We start from the raw sequence: 21,047 nt of genomic DNA on the forward strand, positions 1-21,047 counted from the left end.
CTGGAAACCAGATATCAAGTGAAATAAGCAACTACGAAAAGCAAAGTATAAAAATACCATTCAGTAGTCATGTGACATTTCATAAGTTAGTAGAAATTCTCTCAACTCTCATAGAAAGACGCTTGTCATAATCAGGTGTGCAGATGTAAAAATATTTCTCGTCATTTCATTAGGCATTTCAGTAAATATCAGAAAGTACGATATGTTTCCAAGTAATCAGCATGTCGGATTTGCGATGCTTTCTCTAAAGGAATGACAATGGGCAGGATAATGGCCTTCCCTTTCTTTTTTTTCTACCTGTGCTTCTGATGAGGCACTCACTAATGACTTGTTCTCCAGGTGTTTGACACGTCCCACGTCCCCTTTTTTGTTCTACCTGTGCCGCTGAAAAGGGCTCGCAATAATGGCTTTTTCTCCAGGCGTCTGACACAGCTGGGTGCCCGCGACGCATTACGTGCAGGTGGTCACTTAACTTTCTTACGGAAATATTTACCGCTACAGTGACAGCCTCACATAAAAATATTTCACAGGTCAAGAATTAGCGTTGCAAATCTGTAGAAACAAAATGCTATTGATATAACAGTGTCCAAAAAATGTTCAGTGGCATTGTGATACATTCACACATGATTCACACATGTCATAACTCTTAAAGTACGATTCTTGGTTTCCAACATCCTTTTTCACAAGTCAAGAGTCCCTACCCACTATTCATTACTCCTTACCTTATTACACATATAAGTATCCATCGACACTCGTCAATATTTCGTCATTATAAATATGAAGCATATTCAAATAACTCGTATAGCCTCAGCCTATTAATCATAAACATACCTCAGCAGCATAATACACATCGTCGTCGTAAAAATAACATCATAACACCTCAGTCAAATCTCAAAATCGTCGTAGCTTCCTCCAATAATTAAAAAAAATTCTCTGCTCATGTCAAAAGTGTCATCTGCCTCAAACGTACTTTAAAAATCATGAATCCATACCAAATACATCATTCAAAGCTCTCATAGTATCACAATGATTCCGAAAAAATATGAACAGTGCAAAAAGTACAGACAAAATACAATTTCGTAAGTGTGAAGTAATCCAACTCTGTAATTGCGTAAACATGTGTCACTGACGTAATAAAAAAATGTTTATCTCTCAGTTAAATGATCAGATAGCTGTGTAATTTGTGTGTTAGAGAAATATGGTACCGATGTGTAAAGTTGTATAAGCAAATACCATATTAGCTAGGGTTCCTTGTGGTTGCCACACACATGGTACACAAAGTAGGCATGTACCCCCCTGAGGATTTATGCAATTATACCCTCAGGTGTTACAGATTACAGCAATGGAATGAAATGTATCACAGAAAACCTTTGTATTATTGTACTCCAAATATCTTTAAAAATAAATGTTTTAAGTACAAAATTAATCACTCAAATGCGTGTCCTGTAGCGCTAAATGTGCGTCTTGTTGCAACATAATCTCTGTGGAAGTGTCGTAGTTATCGTCCTCCGAAAGCTAAGTTCTGCAGAAGTCAATGTACTTACCTCATAAAACACAAAAGTGAAATGCTTTGCGTATAAATGACTTAGTTATTACGCTTATTGCCGTGATGAGGAAAGTACTGTGCTGTAACGTATTGTTGTGCTACGGAAAAGGCAATCTCATTGTAGCTATACCACAAAAGTTACTACTAAAACATGTTTTACTTTCCAGAATAAAACAGAAAACTGTGCAGATATAAAACAGATACACCGCAAAATCAACATTGTAAATTGTCACTCATTAGTAGCGTCGTGATATAGTCGTGTAGCTGTCAAATAAACTAACAATTGTCTCATCTGGTATCTCACAGAAAGTACTTTAAATCCGGAATGTATTTTCAAGTAAACCAAAATGTTGCATTAAAATCTCATTAGCAGTACTGGTAAATGTTCTAATCGTGCAACTAACAAGCAAGAATGTACACACACAATTACACTGTGTCGTCTGTTCGCAATAACAATGCATTCGTAATTTCTGTTTAAATAATTTCTCTTGGTTCTTGGCTGGATATTTAACTTCAAACATTGTTGCATGGTAACAGTTTCTAAAGCATACTAGTAACGTGAAGTGAAACGTTTTATGGCAAAGACAAAGTTAAAAGGCAGATTATCTGTCAATAAATGGTTTTACATGAGAAATGTGGTGTAAACCTTTACTCTTCCTAGTACGCAGAGTTTCAACTTCAAAGCAATTATCATGTTGTATACATCGGTAAAGAATGCTAAAATTTTTCTCAAGGGTAGCGTCTTATGTTATTTTTCTCGGAGCCAGCGGGCGCACGCGGCTGCCTGCTGTGCGAGTCATTGTCTGTCTCTTTGTTGGCGCGCGCCGTTATTGGGATTAGGAGGCCTAACTTCCACAAATTCGCCTTGCCGAGAGGGCCCAGCTCTGTTTAAAGCTCGCCAGTTCTGATGGAATTCAGGTCTGTCGTTTTGTCGGTAGTTTACACAGTTTCTTTCGTGTCGGTCACGTGGTGGAGAATTTCTCCCTGAATCGTAACTGCGCGCTGAACTGTTGCGTCTGAAATTATTCTGTCTCCCTTGATAATAATAGTTCTGATTACCATATTGTCTGTTTCTATGGTTATCTCTGTCATATTCATTACTACGGAAATGCGATCTTTCTCTGTAACTATTACTCTGCCAATGGTTGTCATATGGGTGGTGTCTGTTTTGGTCACGATATGTGTTGTGAGAATAGCATTGTCGTGTCCAGTTATTGTTTCTGTCATCACGGAATTGTGACGTATGTGACCTGTAGTGATTGTTTTCCTGTTTTCGCATCCCGCGACTGTCTGTGTCAATTTCTAATTCTTGTAACAGACTCTGAAATGCTTCAATGTCATCTTTGCAACGTCCTGCTAAAATAATATGTCGTAAATGTTCAGGCAATTTGAGTAAGCAAATGCGGATGAGTTCTGAGGGGCTGTATGGGTTTGAAAGATATTGATTCTTATGCAACATGTCTTCAAAATATTTGACAAGACTGGAAAATTCAGATTGTTCAAAGTGTTTCATCATCATGATGCTATGTTTTACACGGTCTTGTGTAGCTTGAGACCAATATGCTGAGAGGAAGGCATGGTAAAACTCTCCTTCACTGTGGCAATCGTGAATTACCGATCGCATTCTTACAGCTGGTTCATTCTCTAAGTAGCCACACATAAATTCTAATCTGTGTTCCAACGACCAGTTGGGAGGAAAACAATGAGAGAATTGATGGAGCCATGCTTGTGGATGAATGTCGTTGCCAGAATTCTTAAATGTTTTGAATTTACGTGTAGTAATGAACAGCTTATAGTCAAAATCATCATGTCGGCGAGTCGCATATCGGTCATTGTTAGGTCGTGTCGGCCGTTCCATCTCAAAATTCGGTGCACATTCCCAATTTCTTTCATTACTTCCGAAATGCCCTGTGTTATTATTTTGCAGCTTTTCCGTGTTTCTAAGTCCCTCTTCCCGTGTTGGAGCGCGAGTGTCCTCTGAAATACGTAATTCTTGTATTACCTGTGTCAGCTGATCTTGTACTTCCCGGATTTCTCTTTGGTGTTGTGTATTAATTCGATTCTGATTTTGTTTGAATTTCCTAATTTGTTCATACTCTTCTGTGTCAGTGAAGGCTACAGGTGTTGTGTCATTCAGATCCTCATCTACCTTTGTAGATAAGTTAGTGAACTGATCTGAAAGTTCGGCTACTTTATCCGATAGTGTACTTATTTCCTCAGTGTGTTTTTCTGAACCAAGTTTCAGAGTGTCCATTTGTGTTGAAATCGTATCTACTGTGTCTTTTAAGTTTTCTTGACTTTTTGCAAGTTGCGTAACCGAATCGGTAGATGCAACTGCGTCAATTTTAGCTTGCAAGGTGTTGTGATTTTCATGAACAATAGTTTGCAGTTCTTTTATGGCTGCTTCGTGATTCTGTAATGCATTTTCATGACGCGAAAAAATAGGTTGAAAATGCTCACAAATTTGAGTTTTTACGTCATTACAGACTTTTTGACATTTCGATTCAATGTTATGTAACTCAGCAGTTAAATCCTCACGTGTTTGTTCGAGAGTTTGTTCCAATGAGTCTAACTTTTTGAGATTTTGTTCCACTGTGTCTAACTGTTGCTGTGTTTGTCTCTGGTGTTGTTCCATTGTGTCTAACTTTTTAAGATTTTGTTCCACTGTGTCTAACTTTTGAAGCTTTTGCTGTGTCTGTCCCATTTGTTGTATTAATTGTAATAACAATGCATTGGTGTCTTACTCTTCAAAACTTCGAATGACTCTGCTGTGGGTTTGCTCCATTGTGGCCCATTACCTGTCAGCATGTCAAGAGCCAGCATTGTCTTTCTGTTGGAAGGACAACGCTACTTCTTCAAGACTGCATGGAAATCCACTACTTCTGTGTGCAATTTCTTTTACTAATGAGACTTTGTGAAAAAAAAACTGTAATTACTATTATGATGAATGATTAGGACTATCTTTATGGACTGTGAGAAAATTTTAGCTTTTGACCAACATAATATCAATAAGTGTGTGCATTTTATATCTTTGTTACTGTAATTGTGGAAAATTTTTGTCAAATCTGTATTGGCCAGTGCCCAACACCATTTGTAAAAATTTTTTGTGGGGAGCATGAGGGCTATGTAAGTAGGCTGTTTATGTTTTCTCTATGTAAGTAGGCTGTTTATGTTTTCTTATTGGCAACGTTACGTAGCGCTCAATATGAAAATCACTGGCTGTGCTGTGTGCAGTCTGTGGCTAGTTTGCATTGTTGTCTGCCATTGTAGTGTTGGGCAGCGGCAGCTGGCTGTGAACAGCGCGTAGCGTTGCGCAGTTGCAGGTGAGCCGCCAGCAGTGGTGGATGTGGGGAGAGAGATGGCGGAGGTTTGTAATTTGTCATGAACTGATATATATATTATGACTTGTGATGATATCAAGGTAAATACATTGTTCGTTCTCTATTAATATCTTTCATTTGCTAACTATCCCTATCAGTAGTTAGTGCCTTCCATAGTTTGAATCTTTTATTTAGCTGGCAGTAGTGGCGCTCGCTGTATTGCAGTAGCTTGAGCAGCGAAGATTTTTGTGAGGTAAGTGATTTGTGAAAGGTATAGTTTAATGTTAGTCAGGGCCATTCTTTTGTAGGGAATTTTGAAAATCAGATTGCGTTGCGCTAAAAATATTGTATGTCAGTTTAAGCACAGTCGTGTAGAATTGTTCAAAGGGGACGTTTCAATTTGCTGGTTGAACATCCTCATATGAATTACGGAAACAATTCCGTTAGCAAACATAATCCATTCGTATCTTTTATTCATATATCACAACTTAATAATGAAATGGCTACGCTTACATTATTGGTCATAGTTGCACTGGAGAGCTAAAAAAACTGATATACCTGACTAATACCGTGTAGGGCCCCCGCAAGAGCGCAGAACTCCGGCAGCAGGACGTGGCACGGACTCGACTAATGTTTGAAGTAAATGGAGGGAACTGATACCATGAATCCTGCAGGGCTGTCCATAAATCCGTAAGAGTACCAGGATGTGAAGATCTCTTCTGAACAGCACGTTCCATGGCATCCCAGATATGCTCAATAATTTACATGTCTGGCGAGTTTGGTAGCCAGCGGAAGTGTTTAATCTCAGAAGAGTGTTCCTGGAGCCACTCTGTAACAATACTGGACGTATGGATTGTCGCATTGTCCTGCTGGAATTGCTCAAGTCCGTCGGAATGCACAATGGACAAGAAAGGATGCAGGTAACCAGACATTATGCTTACGTATGTGTGATCGGTCGGAGTCGTATCTAGATGTATCAGGGGTCCCATATCACTGCAACTGCACACGATCCAAACCACTACAGGACCTCATCAGCTTGAATAGTCCCCTGCTGACATGCAGTGTCCATGGATTCATGAGTTGTCTCCAAGGCCGTATACGTCCATACTCGATAAAGTTTGAAACGAGGCTTGTCTGACCAGGCAACGTGTTTCCAGTCATCAACAGTCCAATGACGGTGTTGACGGGCCCAGGCGAGGCGTAAGGCTTTGTGTCACGCAGTCATCAAGGGTACACGAGTGGCGAGCGGTCTAAGGCGCAGCAGTCATGGACTGTGCGGCTGATCCCGCGGAGGTTCGAGTCCTCCCTCGGGCATGGGTGTGTGTGTTTGTCCTTAGGACAATTTAGGTTAAGTAGTGTGTAAGCTTAGGGTTCAAATGGCTCTGAGCACTATGGGACTTAACATCTGTGGTCATCAGTCCCCTAGAACTTAGAACTACTTAACCCTAACCAACCTAAGGACATCACACACATCCATGCCCGAGGCAGGATTCGAACCTGCGACCGTAGCAGTCACGCGGCTCTGGACTGAGCGCCTAGAACCGCGAGACCACCGCGGCCGGCTAAGCTTAGGGACTGATGACCTTAGCAGTTAAGTCCCATAAGATTTCACACCCATTTGAACATTTTTACACGAGTGGGCCTTCGGCTCCGAAAGCCCATATCGATGATGTTTGGTTGAATGCATCGCACGGTGACACTTATTAGTGGCCCAGAATAAAAATCTGTGGCAATTTGCGGAAGGGCTGCACTTCTATCAGTTGAACTATTCTCTTCAGTCGTCGTTGGTCCCGTTCTTACAGGATCTTTATCCGACAGCAGCGATGACGGAAATTTGATGTTTTACCGAATTCCTGATATTCACGATACACTCGTGAAATGGTCATAAGGAAAAATCCCCACTTCATCGCTACGTCGGATACGCTGTGTCCCATTCCTCCCGTGCCGACTATAACACCTCGTTGAAACTCACTGAAATCTTAATAATCTGCCATTGTAACAACTGTAACCGATCTAACAACTGCGCCAGAAAGTTTTTGTCTTATATAGGCGTTGCCGACCGAAGCGCCGTATTCTGACGGTTTACATATTTCTGTATTTAAATACGCTGCCGGCCGGGTTGGCCAAGCGGTTCTAGGCGCTACAGTCTGGAACCGCGCGACCGCTACGGTCGCAGGTTCGAATCCTGCTTCGGGCATGGATGTGTGTGATGTCCTTAGGTTAGTTAGGTTTAAGTAGTTCTAAGTTCTCGGGGACTGATGACCTCAGAAGGTAAGTCCTATAGTGCTCAGAGCCATTTTAAATACGCATGTCTATACCAGTTTCTTTGGCGCTTCAGTGTATTATGATGTTTCACAATTAAGTTACCCATCGTACTTCAGTCTAAGAGTTGGCATTGTAATATAGAACTGCTCTGTATTTCATGTTGACACACTGCAGGTAATACATTTCTGTCTGCGAACCGTGGCGAATATGTAAAAAATTATATCTAAGAAATGTGGTATAATACTCTCGGGTGGAGTAAATTAAGCTTATGTAGTGGATGTATGCCCGGCCTTGCTGCAAAAAAAATGGCTCTGAGCGCTATGGGACTTAACATCTGTGGTCATCAGTCGCCTAGAACTACTTAAACCTCACTAACCTAAGGACATCACACACATCCATGCCCGAGGCAGGATTCGAACCTGTGACCGTAGCGGTCACGTGGTTTCAGACTGAAGCGCCTAGAACCGCACGGCCACACCGGCGGGCGCCTTACTGCAATCTACTTTTCTAGTATGCGTTCATTTAATGTATTTCATAAGCCATTTATCAATAACAGAAACAAATGGAGTTCTTATTACATTAACAGTTGTCGTCATATTGTATACGAGACCATTAGAGGTAGACCATCGCAGGTCCGTTGGCAGAATTATCTACATGTATCTATCATTCCATCTAGTCATCAGAGTTGAGAAAGGTTCATTCGTGAAACAATACTAAATGTGACTTTTTTTTCGTCCCTTTCGACGAATTCTATGTAACGTGATCCAGTCGACCTGCCTTCAGTCCCATTTCTGCATAGATTCTCAAATACTTCTTGCTACTAGGTATTCTGCGATTTTAAATTCTATTAAATGTTTCTTTCTCTTCCGTATATCAGGTTTCATTTAATGATTTACACTTAAAAGCTTCTCCCTGACTATAGGAGAAACAAATGTACTATCATGACTGGAAACTATTTGGTATATTTTATATCAGATTTATTAAATCGTTCCAAAATAATTGAGAAGTGTCACATCACTCTCACACTTCAGCTACAATGTTGATCAGATTTATATTCTTTTCTAATTTATGTTTGTCATTTTTTGTAGGATTTATCAGCTCGATTGTAGTTATAAAATGATGAATAAAAACCTGCCATTACTTTTGTAAACTTAAATATGGCACTGCCTCATTCATACCCCTCCACCATTCACTGTTTTTTTTTTTGTGGTGATTCAAGGATACACCAGCAATTCAAAATTAAGTCGTATTAATTTGAGTTCTAAAAGTGACCGCCTACATGGGTAACCAAAGGGCAGTAAGTTAATTCACTAATTTGATGTATAAAAATTCAGGGTGTAGCCCACAATTTGAAGATTGCCGAGAAGATAATACTATCTTTATGTAAAGATAATAACTTTTATCATCACGTGGACATATATTCATGATTAAAGCAAGCGACCGCTTGTATAATACGAGTTTCAAATGAATAAAATTTGTGAGGTCTTCCTTTCATAACGCAAAGAATACCAACAAGGAAGGATTGTTAATGTTGTATACGACATGGACGCTATACAGTTAATTGCTACACACCTAAGAGCTGAATGCCGAAGGTGACAATGCAGTAGAATCACGTCATATATAGAGGACGATGCCGTCATTGTGTTCACCGTGCAGACTGGAGAAGGAAGCCGTAAGTCGGATGTCATAACGTTTATTCACAGACTGGCGCTGCAAAATGCACCCACCACTGCTTCTGAAAGGCCAAAAAGAGACAACTTTGAGCTGCAGCCAGAGTGTCCAGATAGCTGACCGATCAAGATAGTCATGAATGCCTCACAATAGCAGCGCACGAGAGAAAGTTCCTGTACAAATCTTCTTGCACTTTGTTTGCAGCCGTGCAACCTGATGAACTGATTTATGTTGGTCCACCTGCGCGTCAAGACCATCTTCAGTCTCAGATGGAACATCAAGTCCTGGCCACTGCACGCCGCAGTGCTGCCTCCCTAGTCAATACCGCTGAGAAGCTGTGAGTGACATTGTACAACACGCCTTCTCGTGGCTTAACCAGGGGGTCCAGGGAGCAGCAAACTACGGTCTTTACGAGTGGCGTGACATGGCTGCCGCCTGCCTCTCGTTCCAGTGGGCGTACTTCGATGGTGCGGGCCTTCCTCCTGTCGGAGGCCTCAACCCAACATCACACACTCCTTGCAGGGCTAGTCGGTATTTACTGGAGTGCCGTTTATGATCTCAATGAGAGCGTCCTTGCTACACACGCTCCCCTGAGCTGCTAGCGTCTGAGGCAGAGAGTACAACACCATCGAGCGTCCCGTCATGCCAGGTTGCAGCATTATTTAATAATACAGTGTTTTACAAAACTCAGTCTAAATTGCAACTGAATTTGATATTTTCATGTATCTAAATTCTGACCTGTTACGATAAAAAGACTACCATCCAACCAGAGTCGAAAAATAAACGTTACTCAGTCTCTTGTTGCAGCTCTGTCAATAAAAACGTGGTTAGCACCTAAGGAAAATACATCGCAAATTCTCAGCAATTCCAGCGGAATCCTGAATCATAATGGATTAACAGCTACAAGTGAATGCTTTCCAACCGACGTTTTCCTTCACATTGGTGTTGCGTTAAATATAAACACAATTACCAGAATGTAAGTTAAAATTTCGAATCTGTCTTGTTTTTATCATTGTATTTATCATCTTTATGACCTTAATACCATAAATTTTCTCAAGCAACATTATTAAGATTACACAGTGAGTTTCCTCTGCGTTGGACGACAAATTGCATTCAAATATACGTCTGGACTATATCAAGTGTAACAGACAAGACAGGATTGCCCGGTGTAATCTGCCACGTCATCATAAACACCTACACACACACTCAGCAAGCCACCAAACGGTGCATACCGTATATTAAGATGACCGATCGTGGAATAGAAAAGCAACTACAATCGCTTAGTATTGGGAAGGCACCAAGTCCAGAAGTGATACCTGTAATATTTTCAACGATTATATGTAAGAACTTGCTCCCTTTGTAGCAGCTGTTTAACGTGTCACTGGAGCAACAAAGGGTACCTAGTGACTCGAAAGAAGCGCAGGTATTGCCGTCTTCCAGAAGGGTTGTAGAACAGATGCGCGTAATATTCCACGCCTATATCATTGACGCCAGTTTGTTGTAGAATTGTGGAAAATGTTTCATGTACAAGAATTATGCGTTTATAAAAATCAGCTTGCAATCTGCTAACAGAGATCTTGCGAAACTCAGTACGCTCTGTTCCTCCATGAGATCCACAGCACTGTATACAGCAGCTCTCAGGTAAATGCCATGCTCCTTAACTTCACGAAAGCAATTGAATACTCATACTGCCGTTTAGATAAAAAAAAATACGAGCTTACTGAGTGTCGAACCAGTTTTGCCACTGGATTCACTACTTCCTTGCAGGCAGAACTCAACACCACGCTCTTAACGACTGATGTAAAGGTAATTTCAGGAGTACCCCAAGGAACTGTGATAGAACCTGTTTGCAATGCATGTAAATGATCTTGTAGAAAGCGTCGGAAGTGCTTTGAGAGCGTTCGCTGATGGTGCGGTTGTCTATAAAAAAGTAGCAGCCCAAGAAGACAGCACTGATCGCAGAATGACCTACAGAGGGCTGATGAATGGTGGAGGCTCTGGCAGTTGACTCTAAACGTAAGTAAATGAAACATATTGCACATATACAGGGAATGAAATCCATTACTCAATAACTACAATACTGATTACATATTGTTGCTAGCAGTGTCTACTGTAAAGTATCTAGTAGGAGTAACTATCCAGAGTGACCTTAAATGGTATGATCACATAAAACAAATGTAGGAAAAGCAGATGCCAGACTGAGATTAATAGGAAGAAACTGAAGAAAATGTAACTCATTCACAAAGGAAATGGCTTACAAAGCGCTTGTTAGACCGATTCTTGGGTACTGTTCATCGATCTGGTATTCTTACAAGGTAGGTGTGATAGGAGTGATGGAGAATTTTGTGTCGTCTCGTTGTCACAGTTGGCTTGTACCATGGGATACAAGCAAAGGATGTTGTTGGTGTCCAGTATCCTCTTTCTGTATCACAGCTGCATCCATATATTAACAGGGTTCTTTACTCATAAGAAAGCTGTTTAACTTAAGCTAGTTGTTGTGGTACAAGCTCTTCGGTAATAATCCACGTTAGCCTCACTACTGGTGAAGAACAAGTCTGCTATATACACTACTCTGGTTGCTAGGTACTGACTGACTCTGGTTAGAGGCTGAGCTAACTGCGACTGCGACTCTCACTGGGCTGCGACTGACGACTCGACTCAGTGATTCACTGGATGATTGGCTGCGATTGACTGGGCCCTCCAGTCCGCGGCGGCGATTTAAATACTGGTCCCTGAGAGGGCGCTGGCGGCACGTTCCTTGTGAATGCGTCGTTGGTCTCTCACCTCATAGGATCGTTGCTGGCGCTTACTATCGACCCTCCTCGCAATCTCTTTGTCGCCTGGTGTGCTGGCGACAGCTTACACCAGCACAGAGAAGATAGAATCAAGAGCGGCGCGTTTCGTTACGTATTCGTTTCGTCAGTGCGAGAGCGTTATGGAGATGCTCAACAATCTTCAGTGGCAGACGGTACAAGAGAGGCGTTGTGCATCATGGAGAGGTTTACTATTGAAATTTCGAGAAATCACGTTCCAGGAGGAGTCGGGCAACATATCATTTCTTTACTTGTTCCCACACATATCTCACGAACCGACCATGGCAAGAAAATTGGAGAAATGAGAGCTAATACAGACGCTTAGCGACAAGCATTCCACCCACGAGCCATTCGCGAGTGTTAGGTGGCTTGCGGAGCATGATGTAGATGTACCACAATCAGTTATTTTCTTTCCTATTCCACTCCGAAATGGAGCGAGGGAAATACAACTGTCTTTATGGCTCCTTAACAAACCTAATTTCTCTTATCTTGTCTTCGCGGTCCTTACTCAATATATACGTTGGTGACAGTAGAAACGTTTTGGAGTCAGTCGCAAACACCGATTCTCTAAACTTTCTCAGTATCGTCCCTAGCAAGAATTTTACATTAACTCCGTCTTCCTAAAGGTGCAGCCTAGCAGCTGCTGTGCTGAGCCCGTTTGCACAAAAGGGTAGTAGCAAATCAGATCCCAGCGAGGAATTTTCAGGGGCAAGCTCTGGCGCTGTGGGAGGTCAGTGCTGCGGCCCACTGGTATGAGGGTCCGGCAGCATGCGCGTCGCGGCGGCCTGCCATGACTGTGCACGTCTGTCAGAGCCTCAGCGCTCTCGTTAGGTGAAGCCGTCCTCAGCCTCATCCCCAGATATCTGCGTGTCCCTGTTGTAGGTTATGGAGATGTGTAGGGAAACGAAGGTCAGCCCGAGAGGCAGTCCCAATATACTGCGGGTAGGGCGGTACATGTACTGAGTGGCGGCACAGGCACCCTGCTCACTAGCAGAAGCGCTCGCAGACAAGCACTCGGTTCTTCATGTACTGATGATTGAGACGGCTCTCATCTTCAGTGAGTCGCCGTTCTGACCAGCAGGAATGCACCTCGCAGATTTGAAGTTCCCTTCACAGATAAATGGTTGCGCATTCACAGCAGTGGGCTCCAAAGTAGTGGCGGCTGTTGACACTTGGTTGTAGTCACAAGGACGTCCTGCAACTAGTAGAGCTGACCTTCAATCGCTTTCAATGATGCAGGTGGACTGACCTAACCCTGAGAGTGAGTGCAAGGTTCAAATGGTTCATATGGCTCTAAGCACTATGGGACTTAACATCTGAGGTCATGAGTCCCCTAGACGTAGAACTACTTAAACCTAACTAACCTAAGGACATCTCTCACAGCCATGCCCAAGGCAGGATTCGAACCAGTGACTGTAGCAGCAGCGTTGTTCCGGACTGACTGCAAGGAAGGCGATGGATTTATAGTAGTCGATGTCATGATTAACCCCACATTAGTGACAGAACGTGCTCCCGTTTTCTGATCCAGCTGGCGCTCCTGGCTGCCATAGTGTTTAACTTCAAGGCTTCAGTGAGTTCCTTTGCGCAAAGTTTATAACCTGAAAGGTGTTCTTGTGTCATCCCTAGTTGGAGTTACTACATTTATCCTCGTTAGAGAAGAGCATCGTGTCTGGTCTGCGCTGCTGTCTAAGTGCTTAATCAGTGGTTCCTGCCACGCTCTAAAAAATGGCTCTGAGCACTATGGGACTTAACTTCTGAGGTCATCAGTCCCCTAGAACTTAGAACTACTTAAACCTAACCAACCTAAGGACATCACACACATCCATGCCCGAGGCAGGATTCGAACCTGCGACCGTAGCGGTCGCGCGGTTCCAGACTAGAACCACTTGGCCACTCCGGTTGGCCTTGCCACCCTCTCTCGCTCAAAGTGAGGCAGTAGGCTCCTTGTTCCTTTGTACTTGAAATCCTCCACTTAGTGTCCTCCTGGCTAGTTCTAACTAAATTTTGTTACTACACTTCATTACTATTCTCCAGTGCAACATGCCCCTGCCGTTTATAAAATTCCTAACGAATTTTTGTTCATTACCAACTAGTATACATGGTCTACTAATTCATCCTTCGCAGAGTATGTCAGCTTTTAAACTGAAGCTTTTACATAAGTCTTAAACTTCTTAAATAACACACAAATTCCTAATAAGTCTTTATTCTTACTTGCTAGTGCGTAGAGCTATAATTCAAGATTAATTACTCCATAGCATATCCTGTCACACTGCTAAACTGGGCAACAGGTAACTGATGCACGGGAACTTGTGTTTTACTGTTCTCTTTTTGCAACGAACGTAAATTACAAAATTGTGACGAGTAGCTCAAATGGTTGCTTTCATAACCTGGTTACATTGTTTCTGTTGGTACTGTTAGACGTGTTGCAGCATACGTTCTTTGGATATCCACCCCATCTCCGTCGCTATTAGTTGTTACAATGAATGAAGGATATCCGGAGGTAGGGTACTATTTAGACATGATGGTTTTTGGAATGACAGTATCTCTAACGATTTCTCTGGCCGAAACAGCGCTGAATGTTTTAACTCCATCATTGTGGTACACATGATTGTTGCTGGTAGGAGAAATGTCGTCTCCAATATATCACATTCCGTTCCCATTATTATGATTCTGCTGTCTTTTAGGTCCAACTTAGTCGCACCTGTGGCTTTCCTTTTTTTGTAACAATTCACCATAATAATCTCTGGAGTGTGTGCCAAATATAACCTGTGGTGTCACCGCCAGACACCACACTTGCTAGGTGGTAGCCTTTAAATCGGCCGCGGTCCGGTAGTATACGTCGGACCCGCGTGTCGCCACTATCAGTGATTGCAGACCGAGCGCCGCCACACGGCAGGTCTAGAGAGACTTCCTAGCACTCGCCCCAGTTGTACAGCCGACTTTGCTAGCGATGGTTCACTGACAAATTACGCTCTCATTTGCCGAGACGATAGTTAGCATAGCCTTCAGCTACGTCATTTGCTACGACCTAGCAAGGCGCCATTATCATTTGCTATTTATCTTGTGATGCATGTACCGTCAAGAGCTATGTTCACCTCTTATGGATTAAAGTTAAGTATTCCAGCAGCTTCGTACTTTATTTGCTAGTCTCAATTACTTTACCTGTTCCAGACCTCATGCCAGCCTGCGTGAGCTTAAACGCGCGCCTTTCGGCTTCCTCTCATAGTGACTTGGCTGTCTTGCCAAGTCACAACATAACCATTGCATGCCTAATCTTTGAATTTGCTGATAGGGAGTTAATACTTCCCTCTGACACACTGTTGCTTCAGCTTCGCCCCAGAAGCAACTGTACCCTACATGCCTATGTGTCTGTCCGGATTACCCGGGTTGGACAGACTGAGATGCTCCCCTGCTGACAACCCTGTTAGTAATTTTTGTATCCTGCCAGGATACGCAGCGTGTGGATCTGCTCCGATGAAATGCTTCTGCAAAGTAGGCCGAGAGTGAAGGACGCGAGTAGGAGCCAGAAAAGGTGAAGTACTTCTGTACTGCAAGTTAAGTTAAAGCACCTTTACTGGTGTATAAACAGATACAAACACATTACTTAACTTTTGGTACAGATGTGCATGTAGGTGCAAAGCCGTTCATGTATCAAAGGTAACAGTTACTAGAAGTTACAAAGGCAAAGTCTATAATGGCTAGCCCCCCTACAAGTCGAAGCTAAGTTGCTAGGTCATCTGCTCTTTATCACATTGGCTGAATCTGGAGCGGTGCTCGTCGAGCTCCACATCATCAGCTAGAGGCCGCTGTGGTCGGCGTTGTTTGTCCGCTCTCGTAGTGTCAACCTATGACAGCTATCGATACCACATCCCTCCCCCCTGAAACAGCGCACCATTGTTGAGCAGGGCTTCCGACGGCGGTTGGAGGGACCCAGGGTGGCGCAACTGAGGGGGCAGACAGCGGAACTGCTGGGGCGCGCTGCCCACCCACGTCTCCGATTTGGTCGCGAGGGGGCGAGGAAAATGCCCCATTGAAAACCAGTCCCGGACGCGCGACGCCACTAGGTATGCTCGGATGAGCAGGCGGAGAAACAACCTCCATGGGCAACGGCGGCAGCGTTGGCGTGACGGCAGTCTCAGAGTCCATCGCCTCCGGCACCGAGGAGGAACACGGCAGCGGTGGCAGGAGCGCACGCGGCGGATGCGCGACCGGCGGAGTCATGGACTGAGGCAGCAGAAGCCGCGAAGCCTCCAATTCTGCCATAAAACAACCAGCAGCAGAAGACCGAGGACGACACAAACGGATCTGGTTCCGGTGTCGCTTGACAGTGCCGGAGGGACCAGAAATGACAAATAAGGCGCGACCAAGCTGGCGAAGAATGCACCCCTGCTCCCAGCGCTGCCTGCCAGAGAAAACGCGATAGAACACCGAATCATGCGGCGCCAAGCCAGAACGAGGCGAAGCAGTGGGAGCGCGCGGCGGCAGGTGCAATAGCTGCAAGAGAGACTGATGGGTGCTGCCATGTAGGCAATTCAGCTGGGGAATGGGTACCGCACAGCTGGGAGCGATATGAAGCCAGGAAGAGTGTGTGGCATGCAGCTTGCTCATCCGCCAGTTAAATGTGCGCACAAAGCGTTCAGTCTCGCCGTTTGACTGGCGGTGGAGCAGGGCTGAGGACAGGTGGTGGATACCATTAGCAGCACAGAACGCTTCAAACTCGGAGGACACAAATTGGGGGCCACTGTCGGAGACAATAACTTCAGGAAGGCCCTCAATGCAAAAAATAGACGTCAAAGTCCGAATAGTACTGGCAGATGTAGTAGAAGACATAGGTACAACAAGAGAAAAGTTGCTGTACGCATCAATAAATATCAACCAGTGGGTGTCCCAGAAAGGGACCGCAAAATCAATATGAACGCGCTGCCAAGGCGCAGTAGGAGTCGGCCACGCAAAGAAACGCTGGCAGGGAGCAGATTGATGCTCCACGCAAGAGCGACAATTAGCAAGCAAATTCTCAATTTGTTTATCAGTGCTGACCCAAATGCAGTGACGACGCGCTAATTGCTTCGTCCGCACTATACCCCAATTACCAGCGTGCAGTAATCGGAGGATTTCCGACTGCAACGAACGAGGTACAACCACACGAGACTGATCATTGTCAGTTCGTAACAAAATAACACCATGGTGTACAGACAAGTTGTGATGTTGCGCAAAGTAACGTCGAACAAGGGATCATGAATCTGCATAGCAGATGGAGGCCATTGAGTACGAATACACTGCAAAAGAATCTGCAAAGAAGCAATACGACGAAAGTCCACCAGAAAACAATCAGCCAATTCCTTATCCTGCGAATCAATAAACATGCATGACAAGTCGGAAGAATCAAACTCGGCGGCAGGACCGATAGGGAGGCGAGACAAAGCATCGTCATTGCCATGCTGGACCGTAGGGTGAAACAAAATTTCGTAATTGTAGCTAGACAAAAACAAAGATCAACGTTGCAACTTTCGTGCAGTATGGACTGGAACTGGCTTGACGGGTGAAACAATGACGTGAAAGGCTTATGGTCGGGGACCAAATAGAACTTGCGACCATACAAAAAAACCATGAAACTTAGTCACTCCATATACAATAGCTAAAGCTTCTTTCTCGATTTGAGAATAGTTTTGCTGGGCAGAATTGAGCAACTGAGACGCAAAAGCGATCGGGCGATCGACAGAATTAACGCGGTGCGAGAGAACCGCTCCGATGCCGTGAGGAGATGCATCGACAGCCAAAACAACTGGTTTGGAGGGATCGAAAGGAGTCAAACAGTAATCACTCAACAAAGCAGATTTGAGCTTGTGGAATGCAGCATCACGTTCCGAAGACCAAACAAAAGGAACGTTCTTACGCCTAAGGCGATGCAAAGGCGCCGCTATCTGCGCTGCATTTGGTATAAACCGAACATGATATGCAATTTTGCCCAACACAGACTGAAGTTCTTTCAAGTTCCTTTGTGCTGTCAAGTCTCTACTCCCACTGAGATGTGACGGTGAGGGGTAGATACCCTGTCCATTAATCATATGTCCTAAATACAGAATCTCAGTTTGAAAAAATTTGCACTTGTCTCTGTTACACTTTAGTCCTGCCTGCAAAACTACAGTAAATAAGGCAAGCAAATTATGCAAATGTTCGTCAGGGGTCCGGCCCGACATAACTATATCGTCCAGATAATTTGAGCAATCAGGGACAGTGGCGCACAACTGCGGCAAGTAAGACGGAAAAATAGCAGAAGCCGAAGCATAACCGAACGGAAGGCAGCGAAACTTGAACAAACAAAGGTGGGTCTTGATCTCAAAATAGCGCTGCGACTGTTCGTCTAGCGGAATTTGAAAGTATGCGTCCCGCAAGTCAATCGTGGAAAAGAATTTTCCCGCACCAAGCTTATCAAAAATGTCTTCAGAACGCGGTAAGGGAAACGTAGCTACCACTGTCTGGAGATTTACTGTAGACTTAAAGTCAGCTCAAATACGAAGACGACCGTTTGGTTTTTTCATGTACACTATAGGCGAAGCCCATGGCGAAGCAGAAACAGGTTCAATGACACCACTGTCTTGCAAATACTGAAGTTCAGCAGCTACGGTGTCGCACAGTGCGTGCGGTACCGGGCGTGCGCGCCGGAAAATAGGTATGGCATTGTCTTTAACTATAACATGCGCTGCAAAGTAACCAACTCCATCAGAAAAGAGTTCGGCAAAATCATCGCATAGTGCAGCAACACTGTCTGCATGGTCACTAGCGACGGCTGATGTGGCCGAGCGGTTCTAGGCGCTTCAGTCTGGAACCGCGCGACCACTACGGTCGCAGGTTCGAATCCTGCCTCGGGCAGGTTTAAGTAGTTCTAAGTTCTAGGGGACTGATGACCTCAGATGTTAAGTCCCATAGTGCTCAGAGCCATTTGGACCAAGGTCACTAGCGTTGATGCAAAGTACATTGTTCCGAATCGGGAGGTCAAAAAGTTCAACTGCGTCCAAGCCAAAAATTTTCGGAGCATTACAAGAGTGGAGCACATGAAAAGACACAGTTTTCGTCGTTGCACTATACGTGTCTAGCAAACTACACATGCCAAGCGCTGAGATTTACTGTCCAGTAAATACAATCAGTGTGGAATGTGAACGACGAAGCGGGGACGAACCAAGCAAGTCATACGTTTATCTGTTCAGTAAAGAAACAGACGCGCCAGTGTCCAGCTGCATGCGAACAGAACGTCCACAAATGTTCAAAGTCACAGAAAGTTTCCTCATATTGCGCTGAATGCGAGAGGAAGTGTCTGGAAAACTTGATTCACACGACGAGCTGTAGAAGCACGTGAAGCAAAAGGCTGTGAGTAAATGGCATTAACGCCCATAGGCTGTGGTGAACCATGATCACGGCGTTTTCCGTTGCGGTGACGCCCACGCGAGTCACGCGAACGGGAAACAGGCTGCAAACTAGAGCTTCTCCTACTGCACACAGCTTGCATATGTCCTTTCTTATTACAAAAATAGCACTGTACTTGACGAGATGCGCAACTGTCCTGTGGGTGGGCACGAAAGCAGTTAGGACATGATTTCAGTTTCTGAGTAGGTGGCTGGTTGGAAACATGTTCACTTGAGCTCGAGCGGCGCGGTGCGGCTCACTGTGCCGGGACAGAGCAGGAGGGCACGTGTTGTGCCTCGCTAACAGTACACACACCCGAGGCCACGTCGAACACAAAAATAGCCATATTTAATGTACCTTTTCTGTCTAGCAAGTCCACTACTTCCTGCAAAGACGGGTTTTTAAATTTTAGGATTTGCTCGCGGATGCGGTGGTCTGCCACATTCTGCGCAATAGCGTCTCTAATCATGATATCCGCATATGAGCGTCCACATGAGCAATTAGAGTCACGGTCAGATGTTAGTCCCTGAAGGTCCGCTAACCAAGATTTATTGGACTGAGAAGGGCCACGCCGGAGACGAAAGAATTTGTAGCGTGCAGCTACGACATTTACATTGTCATGGAAGTTGGAATTCAAACCGTCAATCACTTCGTCGTAAGTTTTAGTTTCTGGGCGGGTGGTGGGAAACAATTTTACGAGCATACGTTATAACACAACACCCGCGTTGGCAATAGAAAAGGCCAGCCGCTCTGTACCTGGTATGTTGTATGCTGTGAAGTGTGCCTCGAGCTGGGCGATGTCTTCTGGCCAGCGTACAACGTCCGGATTGAAGGCACGATATGGCGGTGCCGTGGGCGTCGGCAGTGGTACAGGCGGTGGCGTCGGAGGCGCCGTAGTAGCTGCAGTTTGTAGTGTGACCACTCCATTTACAGCAGCAAGCAGCTACGTCATTTGCTGAGCCTGAACCGTAGAAGATCGGACAGCGAAGCCTGTTCCTGTGGCGAAGCCATCTTTTACATAAAATGTCTTACAGCGAAGGGTGGAAGCACTCATAGATGCACTCACACTGGGAAATGGACAAAGCTAAAGCAGTAGCGAGCAAAAAACCCAAGAGGAGAAAAAGAACGATCCTCGTCGCCACTTTTTTGTATCCCGCCTGGATACGCGGCTCGTGGATCTGCTCCTGTGAACTGCTTCTGCAAAATAGGCCGTGAGTGAAGGACGCGAGTAGGAGCAGGAAAAGATGCTTTAAATTTACTTACAGTACCGAAGTACTTCACCTTTTCCTGCTCCTACTCGCGTTCTTCACTCTCGGCCTATTTTGCAGAAGCAGTTCACAGGAGCAGATCCACGCGTCGGCTATCCAGGCGGGATACAAAAAAGATTTCCTTAGAGTAAGGGAGTAGATTTGCCAATCTTCTGAAATTATTAGTACTTCGTTAGTGCGTACTTGTACCCTTTTCCTTATTGCACCGCATTTTCCCCTGCAGTTGTATATAATAAATCACTTATACCGGGCATTCAAACCTTCTACCGGAAAACGTATTGACACACACAATCTCGCTCCATCTGTCCTCAATTTGCCTATCGGTCGTGTGGTAAAACAACTCTAAACTGCCCTCAGGTTGTTCAACTATATGACATTACTTAGCTATAAAGTTCTTCAGTGATTATCGCAGTCCTGCTAAGAACTGCTGCGGAGGCAATAGTGTAGCACTCCATTGTCAATGTATGTCATAGAAGACAGATTCCTGTAACGTTGCTGTTTCCAATCTTGTGTTACTGATACTGTCTATCAAAATCCGTAATAGTCTAGCTACAGCCATCTGTCCATCTATTGCGTGTGTGTGAAATCTTATGGGACTTAACTGCTAAGGTCATCAGTCCCTAAGCTTACACACTACTTAACCTAAATCATCCTAAGGACAAACACACACACACACCCATGCGAGAGGGAGGACTCGAACCTCCGCCGGGACCAGCCGCACCGTCCATGACTGCAGCGCCTGAGACCGCTCGGCTAATCCGGC

Source organism: Schistocerca serialis, chromosome 3 (assembly GCF_023864345.2).
Source record: "Schistocerca serialis cubense isolate TAMUIC-IGC-003099 chromosome 3, iqSchSeri2.2, whole genome shotgun sequence".
In the NCBI taxonomy this organism is placed as follows: Eukaryota; Metazoa; Arthropoda; class Insecta; order Orthoptera; family Acrididae; genus Schistocerca; species Schistocerca serialis.